The sequence below is a fragment of the Mauremys mutica genome, chromosome 2 (genome assembly GCF_020497125.1).
Source record: "Mauremys mutica isolate MM-2020 ecotype Southern chromosome 2, ASM2049712v1, whole genome shotgun sequence".
NCBI classification, from domain to species: domain Eukaryota; kingdom Metazoa; phylum Chordata; order Testudines; family Geoemydidae; genus Mauremys; species Mauremys mutica.
The window spans coordinates 257892293-257919320 of NC_059073.1; the positions used below are offsets into that span (position 1 = coordinate 257892293).

At 41.4% G+C, this 27028-nt stretch overlaps 1 protein-coding gene across 3 annotated transcripts in view; it reads left to right on the forward strand.

Moving 5' to 3' along the window:
- PLXDC2 (plexin domain containing 2) overlaps positions 1 to 27028 on the forward strand; it is a 392323-nt gene that overhangs the window by 100032 nt on the left and 265263 nt on the right. The window contains exon 1 of one of the 3 annotated variants that reach the window (XM_045007168.1): positions 16444 to 16536. The exons of the other annotated variants lie outside the window; for them this stretch is intronic. The gene's annotated coding sequence lies outside the window, so the exon portion shown is untranslated. Of the gene's footprint in view, positions 1 to 16443; positions 16537 to 27028 lie in introns of those variants that run through there. 3 annotated transcript variants of the gene reach the window in all.

Consider the following 27028-nt stretch of genomic DNA (forward strand, 5'->3'; position numbering starts at 1 on the left):
ACCCCAAATATGGCAATCAGTTAAACCGTGAGCATGTGGGCAAGACTCACCAGTCAACACCCAGGAAAGAATTCTCTGTAGTAACTCAGATCCCACCCCATCTAACATCCCATCACAGACCACTAGGCATACTTACCTGCTGATAATCAAAGATCAGTTGCCAAATTAATTGCCAAAATTAGGCTATCCCATCATACCATCCCCATCATAAACTTATCAAGCTTAGTCTTAAAGTCAGATATGTCTTTTGCCCCCACTTCTCCCCTTGGAAGGCTGTTCCAGAATTTCACTCCTCTAATGGTTAGAAACCTTCGTCTAATTTCAAGTCTAAACTTCCTAGTGTCCAGTTTATATCCATTTGTTCTTGTGTCCACATTGGTACTAAGCTTAAATAATTCCTCTCCCTCCCTAATATTTATCCCTCTGATATATTTATAAAGAGCAATCATATCCCCCTCAACCTCCTTTTGGTTAGGCTAAACAAGCCAAGCACTTTGAGTCTCCTTTCATAAGATAGGTTTTCCATTCCTCAGATCATCCTAGTAGCCCTTCTCTGTACCTGTTCCAGTTTGAATTCATCCTTCTTAAACATGGGAGACCAGAACTGCACACAGTATTCCAGATGAGGTCTCATCAGTGCCTTGTATAACGGTACTAACACCTCCTTATCTTTGCTGGAAATACCTCGCCTGAGGCATCCTAAAACCGCATTAGCTTTTTTAACGGCCATATCACATTGACGGCTCATAGTCATCCTGTGATCAACCAATACTCCAAGGTCCTTCTCTTCCTCTGTTACTTCCAACTGATGTGTCCCCAATTTATAACTAAAATTATTGTTATTAATCCCTAAGTGCATGACCTTGCACTTTTCACTATTAAATTTCATCCTATTACTATCACTCCAGTTTACAAGGTCATCCAGATCTTCCTGTATGATATCCTGGTCCTTCTCTGTGTTAGCAATACCTCCCAGCTTTGTGTCATCCGCAGACTTTATTAGCACATTCCCACTTTTTGTGCCAAGGTCAGTAATAAAAAGATTAAATAAGATTGGTCCCAAAACTGATCCCTGAGGAACTCCACTAGTAACCTCCTTCCAGCCTGACAATTCACCTTTCAGTACGACACGTTATAGTCTCCCCTTTAACCAGTTCTTTATCCACCTTTCAATTTTCATATTGATCCCCATCTTTTCCAATTTAACTAATAATTTCCCATGTGGAACCGTATCAAATGCCTTACTGAAATCGAGGTAAATTAGATCCACTGCGTTTCCTTTGTCTAAAAAATCTGTTACCGTCTCAAAGAAGGAGATCAGGTTGGTTTGGCATGATCTAACTTTTGTAAAACCATGTTGTATTTTATCCCAATTACCATTGACCTCAATGTCCTTAACTACTTTCTCCTTCAACATTTTTTCCAAGACCTTACATACTAAGTCGTCCCGGTTAATGTTGTTTCATTGCTGATCAATTCGATAACATGCTCGTTTAAAGTTTAGCAATGCTCCCTTATAACCTTGTTTGGCAGCCACCTGTTTTGTCCACTGCTTGCAGAAAGAGCAGCCCATTGGAGCTAGCTGATGGCGGGGCTTGGAACCAGGATGGACCCCGATCAGCTCCCCAGTCCCCTAAGTTCCCTGTGCGGCAGCTGCCCAGCAGACTATCAATTGCCAGGCAGTTCAGCTATCCCTCCCCGCACTGCTGTGTGCTGCTCCTGCCCTCTGCCTTGGAGCTGCTCCAGGGAGCCTCCTGCTTAGAGGGGTGCTAATGTCAGGGTGTCCCCCTCCCCTTGCTTCTTCCCCCCATCTCCATAGAGCAGGAGGAGGACACACGACAGGGCTCAGGACAATGGAGGGAGCTTACTGGAAGCAGCTGCTGTCTTAACTTGTTGATCTAATTAAAAGGGTAATGTACTTAGGCCTGGTGTACACTATGATTTTAGGTTGAATTTAGCAGCGTTACCTTGACTTAAGCCTGGACCCGTCCACATGACTAAGCCCTTTTTTTTCAACTTAAAGGGCTCTTTAAATTGATTTCTTTACTCCACCTCGGATGAGGGGATTAGCGCTGAAATCGGCCTTGCCGGGTCGAATTTGGGGTAGTATGGATGCAATTCAATGGTATTGGCCTCTGGGAGCTATCCCAGAGTGCTCCATTGTGACCGCTCTGGACAGCGCTCTCAACTCAGATGAACTGGCCAGGTAGACAGGAAAAGGCTCACGAACTTTTGAATTTCATTTTCTGTTTGGCCAGCGTGGCAAGCTGATCAGCACAGGTGAACATGCAGAGCTCATCAGCATGATGTGCACATTGCCGGGGCACATTGCCCATCCCGTACTTTGTGAGAAGTCTGTCCATGTCTATGTCCTCATCACTCTCATCACCACGCTGCCGTTGCCTTCTCGCCTGGTTTTGCTTTTGCAGCTTCTGGTTCTGCGCTGAAAAAAGGCGTGAAACAATTGCCTGCCATTGCTCTGACAGAGGAAGGGGCGACTGATGACATGGCTTACAGGGAATTAAAATCAACAAAAGGGGTGGCTTTGCATCAAGGAGCAATACGAACAACTGTCACACAGAATGGCCCCCTCAAGGATTGAACTCAAAACCCTGGGTTTAGCAGGCCATTGATTTCACAAAACAAATTGGGTCAATTTCTTGTTTTGATCCATCTATCTTTTACATCTTACGCTGGCAGCAGACGGTGCAGTACGCCTGCTAGCCATCATCTCCTGGCTGCTCGCCAGAAGATAGTGCAGTATGACTGCTAGCCATTGTCATCTCCGGGCTAGCCATCGTCACTCCCATGTCTGCCCAAGCGCCCTTGACTGACCTCACCGAGGTCAGCTAAAAGAGCACCCAGGAGTATGACAACGATGGCTACCAATTGTAATGCACCATCTGCTGCCAAAAGGAAATGATCTGCTGCTATGTAGCAATGCAGTCCCACATCTGCCAGCACCCAGGAGATATACGGTGATGGTGAGCTGAGCAGGCTCCATGCTTGCCGTGGTATGGCGTCTGCTCAGGTAACCCAAGAAAAAAGGTGCCAAACCATTGTCTGCTCTTGCTTCACGGAGGGAGGGAGGGAGGGACAGGGGTCCTGATGACATGTACCCAGAACCACCTGTGACACTGTTTTTGCCCCATCAGGCACAATGATAATTGGAGATATACCTATCTCCTAGCACTGGAAGGGACCTTGAAAGGTCATCAAGTCCAGCCCCCTGCCTTCACTAGCAGGACCAAGTTTTGATTTTTGCCCCAGATCCCTAAGTGGCCCCCTCAAGGATTGAACTCACAATCCTGGGTTTAGCAGGCAAATGCTCAAACCACTGAGCTATCCCTCCCCCCAAATTGGGATCTCAACTCAGAATTCCAATGGGCAACGGAGACTGTGGGAACTGTGGGATAGCTGCTCACAGTTCAACGCTCCGGAAGTCGACGCTAGCCTCAGTACTGTGGATGCAGTTGGCTGACTTAATGCACTTAGAGCATTATGTGTGGGGACATGCACAATTGACTGTATAAAAATGATTTCTAAAAAAACGACTTCTATAAACTCGACCTAATTTTGTAATGTAGACATACCCTTAGAGTGGGGTCAGTAGACTTAAAGGGGTAATGCACATGTCTCACACACAGGGTGTGTCTCTGTCTCTCTGCCATGCTGTCTCCCATCCCTCCATTCGGGCTGCCTTGTAGAGTGAGGCTACATTAACAACAATGTGTTAACCCTTGGGGGCTCAGCTGAGTGCTAGTTCATCATTTAGCAGTAAGGCATTCCCTGGGAAATATCCCACCCTCTTCCACCCTCTGACTCCCTGGAACCTAACACCCTCCCTCCCCCTCCATTTACATTAATTCTTATAGGGAAATTGGATTCACTTAACATTGTTTCACTTAAAGTAGCATTTTTCAGGAACATAACTACAGCGTTAAGTGAGGAGTTACTGTATATGATAACTTGAGGGTGGAGAGTTCAGTGCCTTAGGAGTTGACACATGCAGAAATTTGCACTCATACATTTGCCCATATACTTCCTGAAAGTCAGGCACAGTATACACAAGTGTTCAAAAAGCCATTATCAGCACTGTGAAAATCAAACCAGAGAGATTCTCTTCTCACCACTATTCTTTCTGGACTTTCTCCCATTTATAAAGAATAGAGCTGTTTGAAAATTTTAAATGAAAAATATCCTTTCCACCCAAAAAGTTCATGGAAAACCTTCTCTCCCCCCTCCCCACCCCCAGAGTTTCAGTTGATGGTTTTTTGGTTTTAAAACAGAATCACAGGAAACTCAGGGGAAAAAGTGAATAAATAAATTTTAAAAATGCTGTGTAAAATAATTGGCATTTTTCGACCAGCTTTGAGAGGTTTCCCAAGCTCACCTCATTCTCCAGAGTCACATTGTATCTATCTGTTTTAAATCTTTATATTTTATCAATCCTGTTAATCTGATCAGATTTCTCCATCCATTGTATGCTTATCAACCCTGGAACCTGAAGGCCATAGCTATCACAGTACACACACACATAATAATTTTTTTGTCATTTTCTGTAAAATTTTGACACCAAGTTTCTATAAATCAATAACATTCTAACATGCTACATCTCATTTGTTTTTCTTCTGTATGCTGTCTTCAGTTAACGTTTCCCCATCTTTTCCAGAATCTTTCCCCCCTCTAATAACTTTTCTTTTTTACCCTTCATCCCTTTACATAATGCAATCTCCTGGGTCTGGGGTCTAGAAACAACACAGTTGTGTCCTAACACTATTAAAAAGAGTTTAATCATGCACTGTTCATGAGGCGGAACTGGTTTTTAATGATGTTCTTGAACTGGGCTAGAGCCCTGCAGAAGTCAGAGTGAAGTAGTTTGGAAGCACAGTTAATCTTGTCTGTACTGCAAGACTGAACTGTTAAATGATTATCATGTTGTGATGCGTCTTCAGCATGATGGATTTTTCATAGAATATCAGGGTTGGAAGGCACCTCAGGAGGTCATCTAGTCCAACCACCTGCTCAAAGCAGGATCAATCCCCAACTAAATCATTCCAGCCAGGGCTTTGTCAAGCCTAACCTTTTTGTGGAAGTTCACTACTAGGAATGGGTGTTACACCGAGTAAGTCTAAAGGAGTCTAAGTTAGTGTGATATGCATGTTTAGGGAGTGGAAGTAGGTATAATTTACTCTAACTTAATTTCTGTTTAGACTTTTTAGACACATCTGTAAATATGGCTCATTGTATTGAAATTCTGTTTTCACTTACACCTGAGCAACATCACTGATGGCAATCGATATGTCCTGCAGCATCTTTATTACTGGTGGTGGTGCACAAGCCAGAAAGAACAGAGTTTGACTGTCACATCTCAGGCTAAGTAGTAGAGCTGACAGTTTCAAACAAACCTAAACCCCCCCAAAAAACTTTCTTTGTAAACTGAGCTAGTTTGATGTGTTACTAGTGAGGTTAACAAAGGTGGATTCCCAACAATGCCAGTTTGGTAAAGTCACTTTTCAGGGCAGAAGTGCAGTTTAATGCTTTATAGTCATGTACAAGCAAGGAAGTCTCCTTGTCCAGGCACTTAATTTGCAACTGTGTGGCACTCTTGGAGGAAGGATGGTCCAGTGGTTACATCCTAGGACTTGGGAGACTTGGGTCCACATCCCTGCTCCATCAAAGACTTCCTGTGTGACAGTGGGCAAATCATTTAGTCCCTCTCAGTTCCCCACCAGGAAAATGTGGATAATGGGGCATTATGAGGATAAATACATTAAAGATTGTTAAGCACAAAGATACTACAGTGTCTTAGATTGCCCTTATTGCTGTATTATCTGAGTGTCTGATGGAGGGGTATGCATGTGTATACACAAAGTGAAAGTAGTCTTTTTATTCCTGTATTGGGAAGTCAGTTTCAATCCTTCTTTCCTTCTGCTTTTGCTCTACATATAGGAGTATTTTTAGTGTCTGATTTTGATTCAGAAGCTTGATGTAAGCAGAGAGCCTTTCAAACCACCACTACTTCCTCCTCGCTTATTCTATGTGAGTGATCAGATTGGGAATTGCTAGATGAAAGCCCCTATGCTACAAATCATTCTCAGACTCAGAGGAACATTGAATGAGGCTGCATCCCAGGCAGTACAATACACATCTAAAGCCAACTGGCAGTTTCCATAACTTTTATTATTTTAGCGTTCTGTGATTTAATTTACTTTGGGTTTGAACAGGGTATTGCAGGACACAAATGGTGACTTTGAAAATGTGTCTTTAATGATTGGCCATCAGTACAGTATGGAATATATTTGAGTTGCATGTACTCTTTTTTAACAGTTTTCTTTCTGTTCTGTTTCCACAGATGACATTCTAATTCTACTATATAAAAGTATCACATTTTCAGCATAAGCAATATCTAATGTGAATTCCTTTAAAAAAAAACTGATTTTGACTGATTAAAAAGCATGGTGCTGCAGTCTGGCTTTAGAATACAGAACACTCTCCTTCTCACAATGACATGAGATGTAGCAGAGTTTAGTTCTTTCATCTACTGAGTTTTAAACCCTGTTTTTTCCCCCCTTCTTTTCCACTTTCCTTCACTTTCCTCTCTGTTAGGGTCCAATCCAGTGTCGTGTTGCCCACTCTGCAATCCTACTGCAGTTAATCAGAGTTGATAATGCTCAGAACCTGACAGTATGCACTCAGCTCCTAACAGGATCAGGCTCTTACTGTAGTAAATCTTCTCCTGTGCGCTTAGTGTGGAAACATAACTCTAATCTTTCAGGTGGAGATTTCACTTTGTTCTGTTTCTATAAACAAGTGCAAGTACAGATAAGAACGAAACTAGACAGGAATCACAAGAGTGAAATGGAAGATGTCATAAAAGGAGATAAATATACAAAACACAAAGAAAACAGGAGTACTTGTGGCACCTTAAAGACTAACAAATTTATTGTAGCATGAGCTTTCGTGAGCTAAAGCTCACTTCTTCAGATGCATAGAATGGAACACACAGACAGGAGATATTTATACATACAGAGAACATGAAAAGGTGGAAGTATGCATACCAACAGGCAGAGTCTAATCAATTGAGATGAGCTATCGTTAGCAGGAGGAAAAAAAACTTTTTGAAGTGATAATTAAGATGGCCCATAGAAGGTGTGAGGAGAACTTAACATAGGGAAATAGATTCAATTGGTGTAATGACCCAACCATTCCCAGTCTTTATTTAGACCACAGTTAATGGTATCTAGTTTGCATATTAATTCAAGTTCAGCAGTCTCTCTTTGGAGTCTGTTTTTGAAGTTTTTTTGTTGCAAAATTGCCACCTTCAAGTCTGTCACTGAGTGGTTAGGAAGGTTGAAGTGTTCTCCCACTGGTTTTTGAATGTTATGATTCCTGATGTCAGATTTGTGTCCATTTATTCTTTTGCGTAGAGACTGTCCGGTTTGGCCAATGTACATGGCAGAGGGGCATTGCTGGCACATGATGGCATATATCACGTTGGTAGATGTGCAGGTGTACGAGCCCCTGATGGTGTGTCTGATGTGATTAGGTCCTGTGATGGTGTCACTTGAATGGATATGTGGACAGAGCTGGCATCGGACTTTATTGCAAGGATAGGTTCCTGGGTTAGTGTTTATGTTGTATGGTGTGCGGTTGCTGGTGAGTATTTGCTTCAGGTTGGGAGGCTGTCTATAAGCAAGGACTGGCCTGTCTCCCAAGATCTGTGAGAGTGAGGGATCATCTTTAAGGATAGGTTGTAAATCTTTGATGATGCGCTGGAGAGGTTTTAGTTGGGGGCTGTAGGTGATGGCTAGTGGTGTTCTGTTATTTTCTTTTTTAGGCCTGTCCTGTAGTAGGTGGCTTCTGGGTACTCTTCTGGCTCTGTCAATCTGTTTTTTCACTTCAGCAGGTGGGTATTGTAGGTTTAAGAATGCTTGATAGAGATCTTGTAGGTGTTTATCTCTGTCCGAGGGATTGGAGCAAATACGGTTGTATCTTAGAGCTTGGCTGTAGACAATGGATCGTGTGGTGTGTCCGGGATGGAAGCTGGAGGCATGTAAGTAAGTATAGCGGTCAGTAGGTTTCCGGTATAGGGTGGTATTTATGTGACCATCGTTTATTAGCACAGTAGTGTCTAGGAAATGGACCGCTTGTGTGGATTGGTCTAGGCTGAGGTTGTGTCCGGGATGGAAGCTGGAGGCATGTAAGTAAGTATAGCGGTCAGTAGGTTTCCGGTATAGGGTGGTATTTATGTGACCATCGTTTATTAGCACAGTAGTGTCTAGGAAATGGACCGCTTGTGTGGATTGGTCTAGGCTGAGGTTGATGGTGGGATGGATGCCAGCTCTGTCCACATATCCATTCAAGTGACACCATCACAGGACCTAATCACATCAGACACACCATCAGGGGCTAGTACACCTGCACATCTACCAACGTGATATATGCCATCATGTGCCAGCAATGCCCCTCTGCCATGTACATTGGCCAAACCGGACAGTCTCTACGCAAAAGAATAAATGGACACAAATCTGACATCAGGAATCATAACATTCAAAAACCAGTGGGAGAACACTTCAACCTTCCTAACCACTCAGTGACAGACTTGAAGGTGGCAATTTTGCAACAAAAAAACTTCAAAAACAGACTCCAAAGAGAGACTGCTGAACTTGAATTAATATGCAAACTAGATACCATTAACTGTGGTCTAAATAAAGACTGGGAATGGTTGGGTCATTACACCAATTGAATCTATTTCCCTATGTTAAGTTCTCCTCACACCTTCTATGGGCCATCTTAATTATCACTTCAAAAAGTTTTTTTTCCTCCTGCTAACGATAGCTCATCTCAATTGATTAGACTCTGCCTGTTGGTATGCATACTTCCACCTTTTCATGTTCTCTGTATGTATAAATATCTCCTGTCTGTGTGTTCCATTCTATGCATCTGAAGAAGTGAGCTTTAGCTCACGAAAGCTCATGCTACAATAAATTTGTTAGTCTTTAAGGTGCCACAAGTACTCCTGTTTTTTTTTTGCGGATACAGACTAACACGGCTGCTACTCTGAAAACACAAAGAGGAAGTTTAAAAAAATTAAAATTGACATTAAATGGAATAAATCAAAGATAGCAACTTGCTTCATATTTCCCTGTCTCCCACACTCATAGAGCATTCCATGTATTTTTATTAAATTGTATTACACTAATACCTACTAACTCTAAGTAAAATGGGGATCCCATTACTCTAGACCAGGGGTCGGCAACCTTTCAGAAGTGGTGTGCCGAGTCTTCATTTATTCAGTCTGATTTAAGGTTTCGCATACCAGTAATACATTTTAACGTTTTTAGAAGATGTCTTTCTATAAGTCTATAATATATAACTAAACTATTGTTGTATGTAAAGTAAATAAGGTTTTAAAAATGTTTAAGAAGCTTAATTTAAAATGAAATTAAAATGCAGAGCCCCCTGGACTGGTGGCCAGGACCCGGGTAGTGAGAGTGCCACTGAAAATCAGCTCGCGTGCCGCCTTCGGCACCTGTGCCATAGGTTGCCTATCTCTGCTCTAGACTGTACAAATACATAATGATATGAAGCCTCTGTCCCAAAAAGCTTACAAACTAAATAGACAATACAGGTGGCCGAAGGCAGCCACATTCTAGGTTTTGAAATTTGTTTTGTTCCATGTTGGAATGTAAACAAAGCCTTTAGAACTTTTTTTTAAATACACTTGTGTCAAGATGTCTGTTTTCAGAGTGAAACCTCACCTTTTTGATTCAGGAAGATAAGAGAACACAGAATTTATTTTAATCCCAGCTCTCTATGAATCCTGGTATTGCAGGGATTCAGATCTGGGTCTTCTACATGTCAGGCTAATTCTGTAACCCCCAGGCTGTGTTGGGTGAGGGGAGAAAATGTGTTCCTCTCTCTAAGGCCTGGACCAAAAAAACCTCCTGACGAAAACTTTGTTGAAACCAATATATTGCCAAGAAACATTTGGGCTTTGACATTTCATTTAGTCAAAAACGATCCAATCAGATCTAATAGACAAGATGTGAGATCCTTTATGTTGCTTCTAAACCTGATGCAAAAATATTGCTTACGTCTTTCACCTCAAGACGTGATAAAATTTTGAAGCCTGGGAATAGGACTACTCACAGGCTTTAAAGTTAAGCTCCAGTGCTTTGTTGGATCAGGATCTAAGACAGGAATTTTGTCATTAACTTCTATGAGAGCAGGACTGAGCACTTAATGAGCAAATATTCTTACTGGCAAATTCCTACATGGAAGAAGCCTTCTTTGCACTTGCATATTACGTAGTACTGCTTGGCTCAGCATTTCCCACAGATTAATTCATCTCTGAAGGCTATGTACTTTGACTTTAGTGGGTGTAAAAATTATTCTAATACGTTTAAGCTTCTGTGTAAAAAGAAAAATGCAAAACACTTAGAAATGACTAATTATGTATATTCTGATTTTTGCATCGACCCAATGTGTGTTGTAAGGGGCTGGACAATAGAGAATTTCATCCAGGGGTTAAGGCATCAACTGGAAACTGGGAAAAAGCAGGGGAAATTGGTAAGCTTAATCAAGGGGAAGAAAGCAGAATTTGAGAGTAGGCATTATAGAAGAAGTTAAATAGGGCCTCAAAAGTGTCTGAAGGTCTGACTTTCTGTATTACTTAGACTACCATTTAAGTGATACATAAAATCACTTTGGCTTTTGAAACCAGCTTTTGTGTGAACAATAGTATCATTTCAATAGAAGTTGCAGTATATAGCAGAGTAGACCCAACTTTAATTATCTCTTAATCCTTTTTCTTCCTAGACATATAATAAAAAACATTGGTGGAAGAGGCTTTTTATGACACTTCCTGATGTATTTTTGTGGTAAATTGGTATAATAAATGGACCAGAGTATGATTTTAAAGGCGTAAGTCTCTCTGCATGTCACTTAGAATATAAAATATGGTATTTCCAAAAGTATATATTTAATCTTTTATTTAAAACACTTTCTAAAAACATCTTTATTTATGGAGAAGGGTTTTTGATTGGTTGCTCTCTTATGCTCTGGCTTTGTTGGAATGATTGTCAAATCTATAAGATATGTTTATTTTCCCCGAGTGATGTGGATGGGCGGGGGAAGGGCCCCAGTAATACATACTGCTGTCTGAACATTAATGGTACTCATCTAATTTTCATTTACATGCATAACATGATTGAAAACACATTATTTTGTATGTAGATTCTTGCTAAAGGGATGTGGGTTCCTGACAGAGCCTGTCCTAATTACCCAATTTAATTGGGATCCTGCTGCAAAACATCTGCAGATCAGGGAAAAGTAGAGAGAGGCAATAGCAGATGTTATAATTAATAGATAATTTTAAAAACAATTACCATATTATACTGATTTTTTTAAAGCAGCCAGTTAAATAGACATATAATAAGCATACAAGAAGAGTAATCTTAGTTCATACCCCCTGTACGTATAGATGATTATTAAGAAGACAATTGTCTCAGCATGTAAAATATTAGTTCTTGAGCTCATTATAGTTTTGGCCCAGGGTCTAATCCTGTTGCAGTCCTGAATGCTTCCTGGTGGGTAATGAGTATCCTCAAATTCCATTGACCTCAATGTGCTTCATAGAAGCAGACCCCTAATCAGATTAGGCTTTTGTTTTATTTTTTGTCAGTGTTATTATCTAGCTCAATATGGCAAAGGCTGAAGTGGTGCTGGTAGGAAAAGATAAGGTTTTAATACAGTTAATGGAGGGCAGGGAGGGAAATCTAGCTGGAGTTCTGATGTCTCTGTCTCTTGTATACATATGACCTCCTGTTGTCAAGATTGTACATGCTCTTGGAATCTTTTTGGAGTTGTCTCTCCTCATAGATCCCCAAATGGTGGCAGTGAGCAGAAATACTCTATTTTCATCATCAGATAGGGAGGAGGTAGTGCCTTCCCAGTCATATATCTGGTGAATCTGACCTCACTGACCAATATTTTGACTTTTCCAGGCTAGACTGCTTTAGTGTGCTTTACCTGGGACTGGCTATAGGGAAGCTTCAGCCAGGTTCACATATGAGAGCACATCACACAATTAGTCCATGTTCCCCATCCAGTGCTAGGTTTGTTGCCAGCTGTTGATGCTAGACAATAAAGGCTTCGATGTTCTGGTTTCCAGGATCTCAGACTGCCTTTCCCATCAAGACCCACCTTGACATTTGTGATCCATGTGGTGATGCTATGGCTGACTGAAGCCAGCTTGAAACTCTTGGGCACTATCATCCCAGCATGTAGACCATCAACTGTGAAATTCCTGGTCCTTGGAGATCAGGATGAGCCTATATCTTTACATTGGCACATATTTAGGACACAATATAAGACCCATCTAACACAAGCCTTCCAGCAACGAAAATGACTACAGAATGGCCAGCAAAGCCTTCACCATATAACAGACATGCAAAGAACAACCATCCTACCAAAAAGCAGCAAAATCCATGCCAACCTAAGGAGTGTGACCTTTATGAATGAATGGTGCTTTTTAAAATTAGGGATGTGTGGTTTAATAACTTCATAATTGACTTGCATTTTTCAGCACAGTGATATTTCATTCACCATAACCAAAATTATACCACTTACTCTTAGGGTGAAGAGAATTGATGCCATATTTTGCTCTGATTTATTTTTGGTTTACAGCTGTGTAACACCAATGCCACCATAGCATTATTCCTAATTAACAGTGAAGCAGGTCAAAAATTAGCCCTTAACAATTGGCTATTCACAATATAAAATATGTTCAGAGGTGTACAAATTTACAGTGACTCTGTGTCTAAATCTAAGGATGCAGCTGGGAGCTCCGGGGTGATTTAAAAGCCCTGGGGCTCCCAGCCACCGCCAGAGCCCCAGGGCCTTTAAATTGCAAAAGGCCACGCCTCTTCCAGTTGAGGCCACGCCCCTGCTCAGGACTCCGGTGTACCGGTAAGTCCTGTAAGTTACTTTCACCCCTGTGGTTGTTCTTTCAAAAGTTTACAACTGAACATTGACTTCATACAGCTTTGCAACTTTCCCATGCAGAAGAAAAATGCTGCTTTTTATTCACTTTTAGCACAATACTTTGCTTTGTATTTGCTTTTTTTCTCTGCTGCTGCCTGATTGCGTACTTCCAATTCCAAATTAGGTGTGTGGTTGACAGGTCAGTTCATAACTCTGGTGTTTGTAACTCTGAGATTCTACTGTAACTTTCTGGCAGCAGCATTGCTGATCCTTTGCCATGTTGGGAAAAGGATTCCTTGTCACTTTGTCCACCATGCATCTCCCCAGCCCCAGCCTGAGTGATCCAGGCTCAGCTCTGGGGAGTAGAGTACATGTTGGATTTATTCTTTCCTAATGGTTGAGATGGTCATGCTACTTTTGTATTCTGTTTTCGGTGTGCACTCACAGTAATCTTTTGCTGGACTTTCTTTCTGCTTATTGCTTTAGTTTTAAGATAGGTTTGACTACATATAATTGATGTTGTTTCTGTGTGTGTAATGATGTGTTGAGTAAGCTTACTGAATTTTGAAGTCTACAACCCAGTTTGATTGTTTTTTGATTGATGTATGCTGTAGTTTTAGCTCCCACTTATTTTTTTTGTTGTAAACAAGACTGTATTCTCCATAGATTTTTAACCTTGTTAAATATTTTGATAGCTGATAGTTTTAACAGTTACAAGTGGGAGGAAGTGGGCTTAGTTCATGAGCTGTTGGGCATTATTCTTAACATGTTGTGAGAAAGAAGTCTCTTATGATGACATTCTGTTTAAAATGCTGCCTTCTGATTTAGTAATAAAAGAATATTGTTAATGTGGGCTGTGTTTCCCTCAAGGTGTTGAACGGCATGATTAATAAATCTGAAATTGTATAAAGTACTGTCTTTCATCTGAGGATCTCAGATTGCTTTGCAAACGTCAAGTTTGCAACATTCTTTTGAGGCATAGTCTGTTAAATGGATTTGTAATCTGAATCCTTCCCGCGCTGTCAGGTATTGCTTAGGGCATTAACAAAGCTCTGTTTATTTTATATATGGATAAAAGGGATTGTCCAAGGTCATGCCATTGACAGAGTCAGAAAAGGAACCCCCTGGTCCTGGCTCAACATCTGCTGCTCTCTTCACCATACTCTGCCTCTCTAAAAATTACCACAATGTTCAAAAGCTTGGCTTTTTGGATTATTATATTGTTCAGTGGGTACAGGTTTTTCTACTACGAGATAAGATACTCTTGGTTAATAATGCAGAACCCCCATTTTACAAACTCAATTGGGAATTAAGGAGTTAATAAAATAAAAAAGTTCATTAAACTGAACAAATTGCAGTAGGTGTGGTGGGTAAATTGCAGTATGGCCATTGCACTGCTTTCTTCCTGTCCTTCAAATCCCTGCAAGCTGATTTTCAGTGCATTGAAGACATTGGAATGTGAAGGGACGTTGACTTGGTCTTCATCAATATTACTTCAGTTCAGTGATTTTTTTTTATTCCCCCCCCCCCCCCCCCGTTCAACCTCATGTCAGGGCAAATGTTTCATATAACTGGTCATTTGTAAGACTGGTGTTCATAAAATCAAGGTTCTACTGCAGAGGTGGGCAAACTATGGCCTGGAGCCGCCCCTACATGGCTGTAGTGCTGCCAGCCACCAGTGCTCCAGGCAGCGTGGTAAGGGGGCAGGGATGGGGGGCAGGGGTGGGGGGGTTGGTTAGAGGGCAGGGGAGTTTGGGGTGGTGGTCAGGGGTGTTGATAGGGGTCGGGACAGTCAGAGGGCAGGGAACAGGCAGGTTGAATGGGGGCAGGAGTCTGGGGGGACAGTCAGGAAGGAGGGGGGTTGGATGGGGCGGCAGGGGGCAGTGTGAGTCTCTCTTTGGCTTCCTCTGTCCGCAAAAACAAAGGCCAGGGAGCTGACCTCATTCCCCTAGCAGGCCCTGTCACTGCCTGCCAGGGCCCTTCTAGCAAAGAATGATGGCAGATCACAAGAGAGAAGCTCCCTAGGTCTCAACTCCCTGATTCAAAGGGTGCCACCTAGAAGTTGGGATGAGTTGGTAATCAGAAGAAAGCCTGTTTATTTTCTAAGTATTTGTGAAAGACTCACCCAATTCCTCATACACATGCGAGGGTCAGTCAAAACCTGGCCCATAATTGGGATTTCTTGTTCAAACTACTAATGTTTTCCTTGCTGGTAAGAAACAAAAGTTTTAAATAAGTACTTGCTGTACCTGGCTCACAAACATTGTTGGCACTAAGACTGTTTTTTATTCTTTATTCTACAGAGAAAGCAGTACAAACACAGGCATGACACATGGATGTTTTAAGGCTGGAATTAGAAATAAAGAGCAGCATTCTGTTCTTGGAATAATTCTATATAAATTGATGGAGTTATCCCAGGTTTACAACAATACAAATGAAATCACATTTTGGCCGAAAGTAAACACACTTCTAAATAGTGATTCTAGATTTTTAAAATCAAGTTTCGTCAAGACTTTGCCCTTTAGAAGTTTGTGGCCATACACAGGACCCTCTTCATAAATGATTCATTTCCCTATGCAAAGACCATTGTCATTGTTCTAAAACCACTCTCTGCTGCATGCCCCTGCAAGTTGATTTATCTCACAATAGGAATCCTCAAGGCAAGTTTTTCCTAGTTTGGATTGTGGTGTGGAAGTTGAAAAAGGGCTGAGAAAAGTGGCAAGAATGTATAAAGAGTACCTGGTATTGTTAATTTTATGCCCTGACATTTACATGATAGGCAATGCTTTCAGATGCTAACCTTGGCAGTGTTACAGGGGAAGTAACTGCCCCGCACAAGGAGGGGCAGTTCTGGAACAATTTCTTGTATTACACAAGCATTTTTTTCATCATCTGGCACACAAGTCTTTTTGTTGCATCTATTTTTTCTATAGAAGAGAGATTTTGTGGAAAGAGTAGTGGATCCAGGACGGAGAGCCTGACCCCCTGATTTCCAATGCTTCCTTTGATGGGCCTGGGCATGCCATTTAGGACCAGATCATGAAACGTGCACATAAGTATTTAAGTTACTGTTTAGGCCCCTGAAGAAAAATTCTGTTTAATGGGAGCTATGTATACTCAGCACTGCTGATAATTGGGCCACTCATTTAGTTGCCTAAGTATTAACTGTGGTGCACATTGTTAAGCACCCATTCTGAACATTTTGGACTTAGACTTTCATAAATGATGGGCCTATTGTTTTATGAAAACAATAAACCATTCTATCTAGATCTTCTCTATTAATAGAGGTGCCAACAGATGCAATAACTAGGTGACTTTGTCCACCTTCTGATTTGTAGTAACAGAAGTTTAATTGGCATGTGCCAGAGAATGTTGTAATGATCTAATAGTTGTCAAGGAAACTTCTAAAACGCATATTCTAGAAGTTTTCCTGAAAGAAGAACACATGTCATTTGGGTAGTTGGGATGGATCCTTTGACTGGAACTGCAGTGAAGTCCCAGGCTGAAAGACTCAGTAGCTAAAAAGCAAAATTGTTCATCTGCGGAGTGAGTAGCAGGTTTGACTCTGGATTTGACTGCTGAGGTTATCAAAGAATAATATTTCCAGTTCCCATGATAGAAGTTGTGATGGCTGGATAAGAGAAACCCATTTAATGATTTTTAAATAGAGAAATGGTTATTGCTTATAATTAGAGCTGCTCAGGAAATTTTGAAGAAAAATGGATGATTCCACTGTCCTGCCTCCCCATTTTTGGACCATCTCTTTTTATAATTCAGCATAACTTTTAGTTCGTTATTCCTGTATAGAAAGAACTACTTAGTCCTTTTGTAATTGTTCTTTCAAGCCCAGTTCAGTTTTTCTTTTCTGTTTTATAAATAGCCCTTCATTAGCTGTGGACTATTATTGAATGATTTTTTTAAACTTGTTTTCCCTTTAAAAAATGGAGATTGCTTTATTTAAAGTAACTCCCTCAAAGGAACAAATTATCCAGGAAGGAGAGAGACTATGGCCCCACATCCTCTCTCCATTGACTGGTGGAGTGGGACCTGCACACTAGGAAAGCAATCTGTGCCATCCTGTGGTCTCCCCTGTGGTCTCATGGCTCTATGCTGCAAGAGGCACGAATTAGTCTTAATTTGGCAGACATGCAACCTGTTTTATTTTACCATCTATTGCAAAGATCTGTCATTGTACAGCCAGCTGCTGGATAGGGATCAAAGACTGGTACATTTTTATGCCCACTTTCCTTTTTTAGAGTAGTCTATATTACGTTAAACCAGGGGTAGGCAACCTGCGGCACGCGAGCTGATTTTCAGTGGCACTCACACTGCCCGGGTCCTGGCCACCGGTCCGGGGGGGCTCTGCATTTTAATTTAATTTTAAATGAAGCTTCTTAAACATTTTAAAAACCTTGTTTACTTTACATACAACAATAGTTTAGTTATATATTATAGACTTATTGAAAGAGACCTTCTAAAAATGTTAAAATGTATTACTGGCACGCGAAACCTTAAATTAGAGAAAATAAATGAAGACTCGGCAAAGCACTTCTGAAAGGTTGCCGACCCCTGTGTTAAATCCTTGTGCTTAAACTATTTCACAGTTAAAATGATAAGCTGCTGTCAGCACAGTCAGTTTAATGGTGCTCTAGAATTCAAGTGTTGATTTTAATAGATTCATGCATGAACTTTTCTCTTTTAGCATGTCTAGACAGAACATCCTTCTCAGACCTAACACTATACTTTAGAACTTAGAATGCCCCAATCAACAATAGGAATTAACTATTCCACAGATGTTCTAGAGTGAGTGTGTAATTATATAGCTTTTTACTGCTCCAAAATCTTAATCTTGACCAGGGCCGTCTCCAGGCACCAGCTTAGCAAGCATGTGATTGGGGCGGCCACTTTGGAGAGGGGCGGCACGTTCAGGTATTCGGCAGCAATTCAGCGGAGGGTCCCTCACTCCCGCTCGGAGCGAAGGACCTCCTGCTGAATTGCCGCAGATCGCGATCACAGTGGTTTTTTTTTTTTTTTTTGGCTGCTTGGGGAGGCAAAACCTCTGGAGCTGGCCCTGATCTTGACATCATAAAGGCATTGGAGTATTAAATATCATAAAGGATTTTAGAAATCTGGCAGCCTCCAAAAGTATAGATACACTGCAAAAACAAAAACAACCCCCACACAACCTGCAGCAGCAAGTCTGAGCCCAGGTCAACTGATCTAAGCTAGTGGGACTCATGCTGTGGGGCTAAGGTCCCTTCCACTCGTATGACTGGAAGGGACCTCGAGAGGTCTTCTAGTCCAGTCCCCTTCCCTCAAGGCAGGACCAAGTATTATCTAGACCAGTGGTCTCCAACCATTTTACGCCTAAAATCACTTTTTTGAATCTAAGGGCAATCTAGGATATACCCCATCCCTTCCCCAAAGCCCCACCCTGCTCACCCTGCCCGTCACCCGCTCTTCCCCACCCTCACTCACTTTCCCCAGGCTGGGGTAGGGGGTTGGGGTTCAGGAGGGAGTGTGGGGTGCAAGCTCTACATGGGAGTTTGGGTGCAGGAGGGGGCTCCAGGCAGGGGCAGAGTGTTGGGCTGCAGGGGGGGGTGCAGGTTGCAGGCTCTGGGAGAGAGTTTGGGTGCAGGAGGGGGCTCTAGGATGGGACGACTGTTGGGGTCCAGGAGGGGATATGGGGTACAACCTCCCACCGGGCAGCACTTACCTCCAGCGGCTCCCGGTCGGCAGTGGGCGCAGCAAGGGTAAAGCAGGCTCCCTCCCTACCTCGGCCCCACACCACGCCCGGAAGGGGCCAATGCACTGGGGCTCTGTGCGTTGCCCCTCTGTGCAAACACCACCCCTGCAGCTTTCCTGGCCAATGGGAGCTGTGGGGGAGGTACTTGCAGGCAGAAGCAGTGTGGAGGGAGACCCCTGTCCCCTTGCTCCTGGGGCCATGAGGCTGCGCTGGCGCTTCCAGGAGTGGCATGGGCCAGGGTGGGCAAGGAGTCTGCAATTTTAAGCCCATTGCTTCCTGTCCTGCTCTCAGAGGTTAACAAGAACATTATTTTCTCCCTCCTCCTTGTAACAACTTTGTATGTACTTGAAAACTATTACCGGTATCATGTTCCACCCCCTCCCCCCCCCGGAAGCTTCTCTTCTCCAGACTAATCAAGCTCAATATGACCTCATAGGTCATGTTTTTTAGACCTTTAATCATTTTTGTTGCTCTCCTCTGGACTTCCTTGAATTTGTCCACATCTTTCCTGAAATGTGGTGCCCAGAACTGGACACAGTTGAGGCCTAATCAGTGCAGAGTAGAGTGGAAGAATTACATCTTGTGTCTTGCTTAGAACACTCCTTATACATTACAGCAGGGACCGATACACTGGTCAATTGTGAAGAAAACCTGCAACCAAAGCAGGGCTGCTCGCTCAGCTGCTGCTCCAACAGAGTCGTGGTGAGTCAGCAGTCAGACATGCGGCAGTAGGCTATCCTGGAGTGGAGCCTGGGTCAGGTGACCCCCAAGTTCAGGTACTTCCCCAGCCCTGCCACAGCTGCAGATCAGTCTGTACAACAGTTCTACGCAGCCAGGAGCCCTGCTGCAGCCTTGCAGCATAGCTGACTGTAGTAGACTCCTAGTCTGCTCCTGATCCACTTCCTGCTCCAGCCTTGCCTCCACCCTGACCTTGCTCCCGCCCTGTTACTGACCAGCTCCACCATTGTCTCTGATCTCGGTTCTGACCCTGGCCTGTCCCTGGATCTCGATTCCAGCACTACCCCCAGCCCAGTCCTGACCCTACATCTGGCTTTGACCTCCACTCCAACCACTAGACCTGAGTATTGGGAAGTAGCACCTGACCTCAATTGGTTCATCTTTGCATTTGAATTACAACATGTATTTCTACTCCTAGATGAAGGATCTCTTGTTATATTGCATAATTCAGTCATAAGCCTTCACTTTATTAATGGGAATTAGGCTTGCTAAAAGTATCTCCTCAGAGATTTTTACTTGTTTGTCAGCTTTACAGTATCCACAGTTGCTCCATTTGGATACAGATTGAGTGGTCTCAGTAGGGAAGAAAAGTTTTAATAAGTCTAATTTTCCTTTTAATTGTAAATTTTCTTTGAAAAGAGTAAATAGCTAAAGGACAGCACTTTGTCTGTAGTAATATATTGTTAGTAAATCACCCTAGGGGTAGGATAGATGTGACTATCTCCTTAATCGAAGCATCAGCAGGTGGAATTCTCTTTTTGTGCTACAGTGTTTTCATCATGGCTGGGCAATGTAATACACAATTACTACCAAAGCCTGATTAAATTGTTTGCTCTGTATTCTAAAATGGAGAGAAAAGACGCACATCAGGTTTTTTGCTTGTTTGAGATGTTCTAGGAAAAAATCTGCATGCAAATTTTCTTTTAAAAACAAGTGGTTTATGTATAATATTATTGTTGTTACCAAGAAAGGTACAAATAAATATTAAATACATTTCTAATGATAAATGAAAGCTAGTACAATGAAGGTTGCAAAACAGTTTCTATTTTAACTCCCTGTTTTACGAGCTCCTAATTGAAACACATAAATAAATAAAAATATCATGAGCTGATATTTCCCATACTTCATTCATGTTCAAAAGTGCTTTTTTTCCTGAACTCCCCTCCTTTGCTGTCTCCCACCACAAAAAAGTAAATAAATCCTTTTTTTTAAAAAAACTTCTGATACATGAAAGAAATACACTTTTCCCATTGTGCTTTCTAGAATATAGTAAATAAATAAATAAGCTCTAACCGTATTGTTTGAATAGGGTTACAGATAAAATGAATGAAGTTTTAAACTTGCATTTTCTAGTCAGTCTTAACTTTTCATGTATTCAAAATTCATCTCCTAAAAAGTTTAAAATCCATTTCAGAGAACCATCACCCAGCAAGAAATGTATTAACTTGATACTGTCTTTCTGAAAGCACTTTGGCACTAGCTTTTTCATGCTGTTAGTGAATAATATACCATTGTAGAGGCTCTCCCCACTGCTTTTTGCTGAAATACCTACATATGTTAAATAAAACATTTGGAAGAATAACCACATGGTAAAGGGCAGATCACCTGAGGAGAATTCCAGACAATTGATGGACTAGTATAGTTATGAATAGAGCCCTGCAAATCTGCAGATATCCACTTTATAACCATGGACCATTTTTTGCAGATCAGATGCAGATACAAATTTTGTAGTCATGCAGGGCTCTAGTTAAGAAGGGGAGCACCAAGGCCACAAGGTAGAGTAGGTTCAGGGAAAGGGGGAAAGTAATAATCCAAAGAGAGAAACCAGTGGTGTAGTATAGATACCCATACTTTTTTATATGTCTAAGTTTCAAGCTGGGGGTACGATTCTTAGCTTGAGGGGACGTATTCATGCTAGCTCTCAGCTAACTCTCATTGAGCTAGTTCATTATAAACAGGCTGCAGCTGCAGCAATGTGAGTGGCAGGAGGGGCTACCTGTCTGAGTACATGCCTAAGGTCTTGGATGGGTACATACTTGGAGCAGCTAGCCTCTCCTATTGGTCATGATGCCTCAGCTACACTGTTTTTAGCATGCTAGTTGGATGAAAGCTAGCATGGGTATGTCTCCTGGAGCTGGGAATCACACCCCCAGCTTGAAATGTACTCGTACCATATGAGGCAGAAGGCAGATAAAATTCAGCTAGGTGGTCAGCCATTGTCAGACAAGCCTATGTGTAGTACGTCATCGTGATTTTATCTGTAGGAAGACAAAGTACCCTTAGCACTAAAGTTGATCTAGAAGGATGTTTTCATTATTGACAAACTGAGTTTTATAAATTCACTGATATCTCACTAAAGCACCTTGCATTTTATATTGAATGTTACAGGAATAGGGTTGCGATGTCAGCACTCTTGAACTAGACCACATAATAAAAAGGGAGGGTGGAAGTTACTTTATTTTTGAGCTTGTCATTTTGTATAAAATGTGCCTTGGGTGGTTAGTTAAAAAAACACTGACAGCAGTTTCTTATGCCTCTTTATTCTCAGCCCACCAGTCTGAACTGATGGGTTTTTCTCAGCTCTCCATTTAAAAGGCAGCAGCAACAGTAGTAGTAGCTGATGACAGGGCTGGATTTTTGGCACCTGCCTCTCTGCTCTGCCGTTGCACTCAGGAAGCAGCAGTTCCTCAGTCTTGCTCTGCCTCACTGAGTTCGGGTCATGCAGCAGTGCTCTGCCCTTTTTATTGTTCTTTACTGACAGTGCTTCAAAAGGTTGGTAAAGAGAGGAAAACATTTCCGCAGTATAAACCTAACTCCCCTCCCCCAACATTCCTAAAGAAGCTGTTCTATAAAATACATATACATGGTGGTGAGGAGTGGCGCTAGGTTTCATTGGTGCTGATTTGGGGTGACCTGCATGACTCACTTCTTGGCTTTGCAGTTTGTGAGTAAAGAAGCCACCTCACATTCATGTTGATAAAGGGCCTGATTCAGGAAAACAGGTGTTTAATTGTAAGGAGGTTTTAATTCCCGTTCAAGTCAATGGGATTTATTCATGTGCTTAAATCTATATACCATACCCTCCGTTATACCCTGTAGATAAATGTGTATGTACACACAATATTTAATGTTCACAGAATCCAAGGGTTATTTCATGTGACCAGTGTTTAAACACAGATCATCCATGGGTCTCACTAAACTTGGCAGCACTACAGGGATCATAATTTCACATTCTCTAATGTATTAGACCAGCAAGTTTTTTTTGTCTGCACAAGGCATACAGATCTTCTTTTTCCTTCTTACCACTTTCATCTAATTAAGTTATCCTGGAAATTACAAGGAAAATCGCTTCCAAGTTCCTGTCTGAAGTGCCGTGTCCCAAAGAGCAGCATAAAGCCTCAAACTCTTGGAGACGATCTAGAAAAAGGGATTGTTAATCTGAGATTTTAAACTTTGTTTTCCATGGCTTCATATGGCTGGATTCTGAAAAATCTTGTTGTAGAAAATACTTTTTCCAGATGTTCTAACATTTCTAAATGGGTTTATAGAACAATTTAAACTTTCCAAAACTCTAAATGCTTCACAAAACCCAAGATAACTTCAACTTCTTGTTAGGTTTTGCTGATTATTTATATGTAGTCATCTTAACCAGTATTAAAATTTATAGTATTAAACATCTACTTTATTTAAGAAAATCCTTGTTCAGCAGTACTTAATTGGTCTATTGACTACACTACAGTATGGATACTATACTATTTATGTTAATAAAGTGGCATATTAAATGTGGTTGGCAGTTAGATGCAGAAAGGGCTATTTTTTGTTGGTGTATGGTGCATTTTTTCTTGTCATAAGAGCTTAACATTATCTCTAAAATTATTCTGTCTCTATGGCTTATGCATCCAAGATTGTACAGGGTGGACATAAGAGCCAAAGGCATCTAATGAGATCAGCAAACACAAAGGGCCAAATCTTCAGCTGAGTTGAAGTCTTGCTTCCCTGTTCATTTATGTGCACAAATGAATATCTTGTGCAATTTTGGTAGCTAATATTCTCTGTGACAAATGTTGATCAACTTTGCCTTTCATTTTCTGCTCACATAATATCTGCCAGCTTATTGCAATTTTCTCCAAATTTATTTATTGTTTTTCAAAATTATTCAGTAAATGTTGTTTTAATCTGGAGGTCAATAGCACATATTCCAAAACCAAACTGTGTATTAGGTCAGCTAAATTGCATGTTATTGCTTTCGTTTCCTGATTAGATGACCATACATACGCTTCTGGCAATAATACTAAACTCAAATTCTGCCAACATTTGTACAAGTGAATTGGATTTCTTTAAAATGTTCATGGAAAACAAGATGCAAGGTGCTAATGTGGTTGAAGTAGATTTGTTTAAAAATTTAACTAAATATTCATAGAACCTTTTTTTCATTATTCACTCAACTTTAGTTTGATGTATAGCTATCAGATTTGTTCCTGTAATAAAGTGGTTGGGCAAATAACTACTTAAATTTGTGCCCACAGTTCATAGTACTCATAAAAAAGGTTCAGGGCACTGACAATTTCTAGTTCTAAATATGCACAGTATAAATGTTATATCAACCATTATATTGCAAAGGCTGCACAACACATCTGCCTTTTTTTTCATCAAAAAAGAGTACATGGATTTTCAAGGATTTGCCACATCTACACATTGTCACATTTTTAAGCCTTGTCAGAAGAGAGATGAATTCTTTTTATCAGCATAATAATTGAGCACAGCATTAATCTTTGGTCATGGAGTGGTCATTGCTGGCAGTTAATGGTTTCTATTGTTTCATGTTTTAGCCCTTGGGGGCGGGGGGGAAAAGTTATCTCTGACATGTTTCCAGAATCCATTACCCTAATGAGTTGGGGTTTATAAAAATTGTTTTCTATATTTTTTTCCTTATTTGACTGCACTTATAGTAAAACCTGCCTTAGCGATCCCCTTTGAAGAGAGACCACAAGCAACTATTTGCAGAGGCCATGGGATGATTTCCCCTATAATTTAATTCTAAAGAGCGATGACCTGTCATCTGTGACCAGCAAACACATTTGCTTACTTCCATCCATAAAAACAAACCTGTAGGAGAAACCGATATTCACTTATCAATAGGGGGTCTAGTGTACCATACCATGCCACCCTCACTTCTGCACTGCTTCTGGTGATGGCACTGCCTTCAGAGCTGGGCACCCTGCCAGCAACCTCCACTCTCCTGTGTGCAAACCTTTGAAGAGAGACCACCTCTTACAAGTGACCACTTTTGTTAACTGTTGTATCAACCAGGCAAGGTACTAACAAACTTCACTAGGACTTTAAAAATAAAGTGGAAACCTCTTTAACAAGCTGCTGCTGCACCCCCTGTAACTCTCAGTCAGCCTCCTCAACTCCTCCCCCGTCTTTCCTGTTTCCCAACAGCCAGTGCTCCCAGTACTAATAATCACAAGCAACATCTAAACACCACATTAACTCCCATAAGTGGTCGCTCTTGGCAAGTTCTACTGCATTTTCCCTATTATAAAAACATGTTAAACATTTATGTGTTAAATACATTTGTTTACATAAAACTGTTTTGAGCCACTTTAATCAGCCATTAGTCAGAGACCTAGACAGAAGTTTTCTTTCAGTTGCCAAGTACAGTTGGGCCTGTATTGTTTACATGGTTCTGAAATCGGGGGACTGCCACCCAGAGATCCAGTCCAGGAGTGGTTGGACCGCAGATTCCACCCTTAGGAGATTCAAAGGAATCTTTGGCACCTGAGGGGTGCACTTGAGAGGGACAAAAAGGGATCTAAAACTCATCTCACCCTGTAACCATGACACACTGTATCAGGTATACTGTGGCTTAATTGAATATGCTGTGTAAGGAAGGTGGTGATGTTCCCTTTATAGCCTTTTGCACAGAGGGACTTGACAAAATAAGATACACCCATCATTCTCCTGCTCATAGCTGTTTAACATATTAAGATCAATTTAGACAACCCTATTCATAAATGTTAAAACTTATTTTTTCCAGTAGGTATTAGATTTGTTTAATAGCTTTATTCCAGTGCTCAGGATCCATCCAAAACCAGATCACTATGCTGTGTTTGTGAAATATTAGAGAAGACAAACCTGCCTGTGTTGCTAGTTTCCTATCGGCTTTGCTGAATTTGTAATGCTTTTGAACACAGCGAGCACAGTTCATATTTTTGCTTCCCTGGCCTCATTCCAGCCATTTGAGGAATTTCTTTAAGTAGAAAAAGTAATGCCTTGCTCTTTTAGATGTATTAAATCCTACAAAACTGTCCTCGGAGAATGAATTATTCCAATGGCTTGTTTACTTGGAAGAGAAGGCAGTAATAAAGGTGATATGTGCTTTTTTCTAGATGACAGACTTTGGTCATGCATTGCTCATTGAGATTATCATTTACCAGGGTTGATGGAACTGAGCCTTTGCACATTTTAAAGTAGCTTGCTATTAACTGTTACCATTTTCTTGTTTTAAAAGCTTTCCAGCCATTTTCCATCTCCCAGTGGCAGTTCTGAAGGGAGAGCCAAAAATGGACTATGCAGTATATTTGATAGGAAATTGAAGGAATTGGGATTATATTAGAAACCAGCCATAAAGATTCCTATCAAATTGAAGGCAGTTTCATGTACTTTCCTGGAGATCTGTGAAAAAGCAAGTCTCACTGCTAATAAATGCCACTTAGAGATTAGAGAAGTGTGTCATATAACCCCCCTGGGTAGTCCTCACTTCCTAAGGTTTGGGCAATGAGAAGAATTAGACAGACTTATTGGCTGACTACACTCTGTGATATCTCATGCCTCTTGCTACCAAAAACTAAACTAAAACATTATAATCTATTTCTGATTAGCCCGGGATCATTTAAAGGACTAGATTCTGCAGATGCTTTTAGGGCCTTTAACTCTCATTGATCTCATTGGACGTTAAAGGCACTCAGCACCGTGTAGGAGGGTGTACAGCAGTTTACAGGATTCCAAGGGAAGAATGCATCCATTTGGATGGAGGTCATAGAAGAGGCTAGCTGACAACTTTCAATCGCTGACAGTTAAAATGACAACAGAATAAAAGAAACAGCCTAAAGAAATCAATTTTTTTTGGTACAGTGGAAGATCTGTGTGTGTTATCAGTAAGTACACTACAGAATTGTATGTGCCTGCAACACAAGAGTACTGAAAAAGCGGGGGGGGATGGACACACCATGTTGATCAAAGGTAATCAAAATTCTACAAGGAGAAACTTCAGTATAGCTTGGGGCCATTATAACACAGATCTCCCCCATGGGATGTTTCAGACACTTAAGACATTGTTTCTTGCATCTAGTCTGATTAAAAAGACCCTAAGGGCCAACATATTTTAAAGAGCTTGGGACCAGGTTTTCACATTCTGAGCATCAGCACCCCTCCATAGGGATACTTATGACCAGATTTTACATAGGGCTTGGCTACACTTACAAATATGCAGCGCTGCAGCAGGGTGTGAAAACACACCCTCTCCAGCGCTGCAAATTGCGGCGCTGCAAA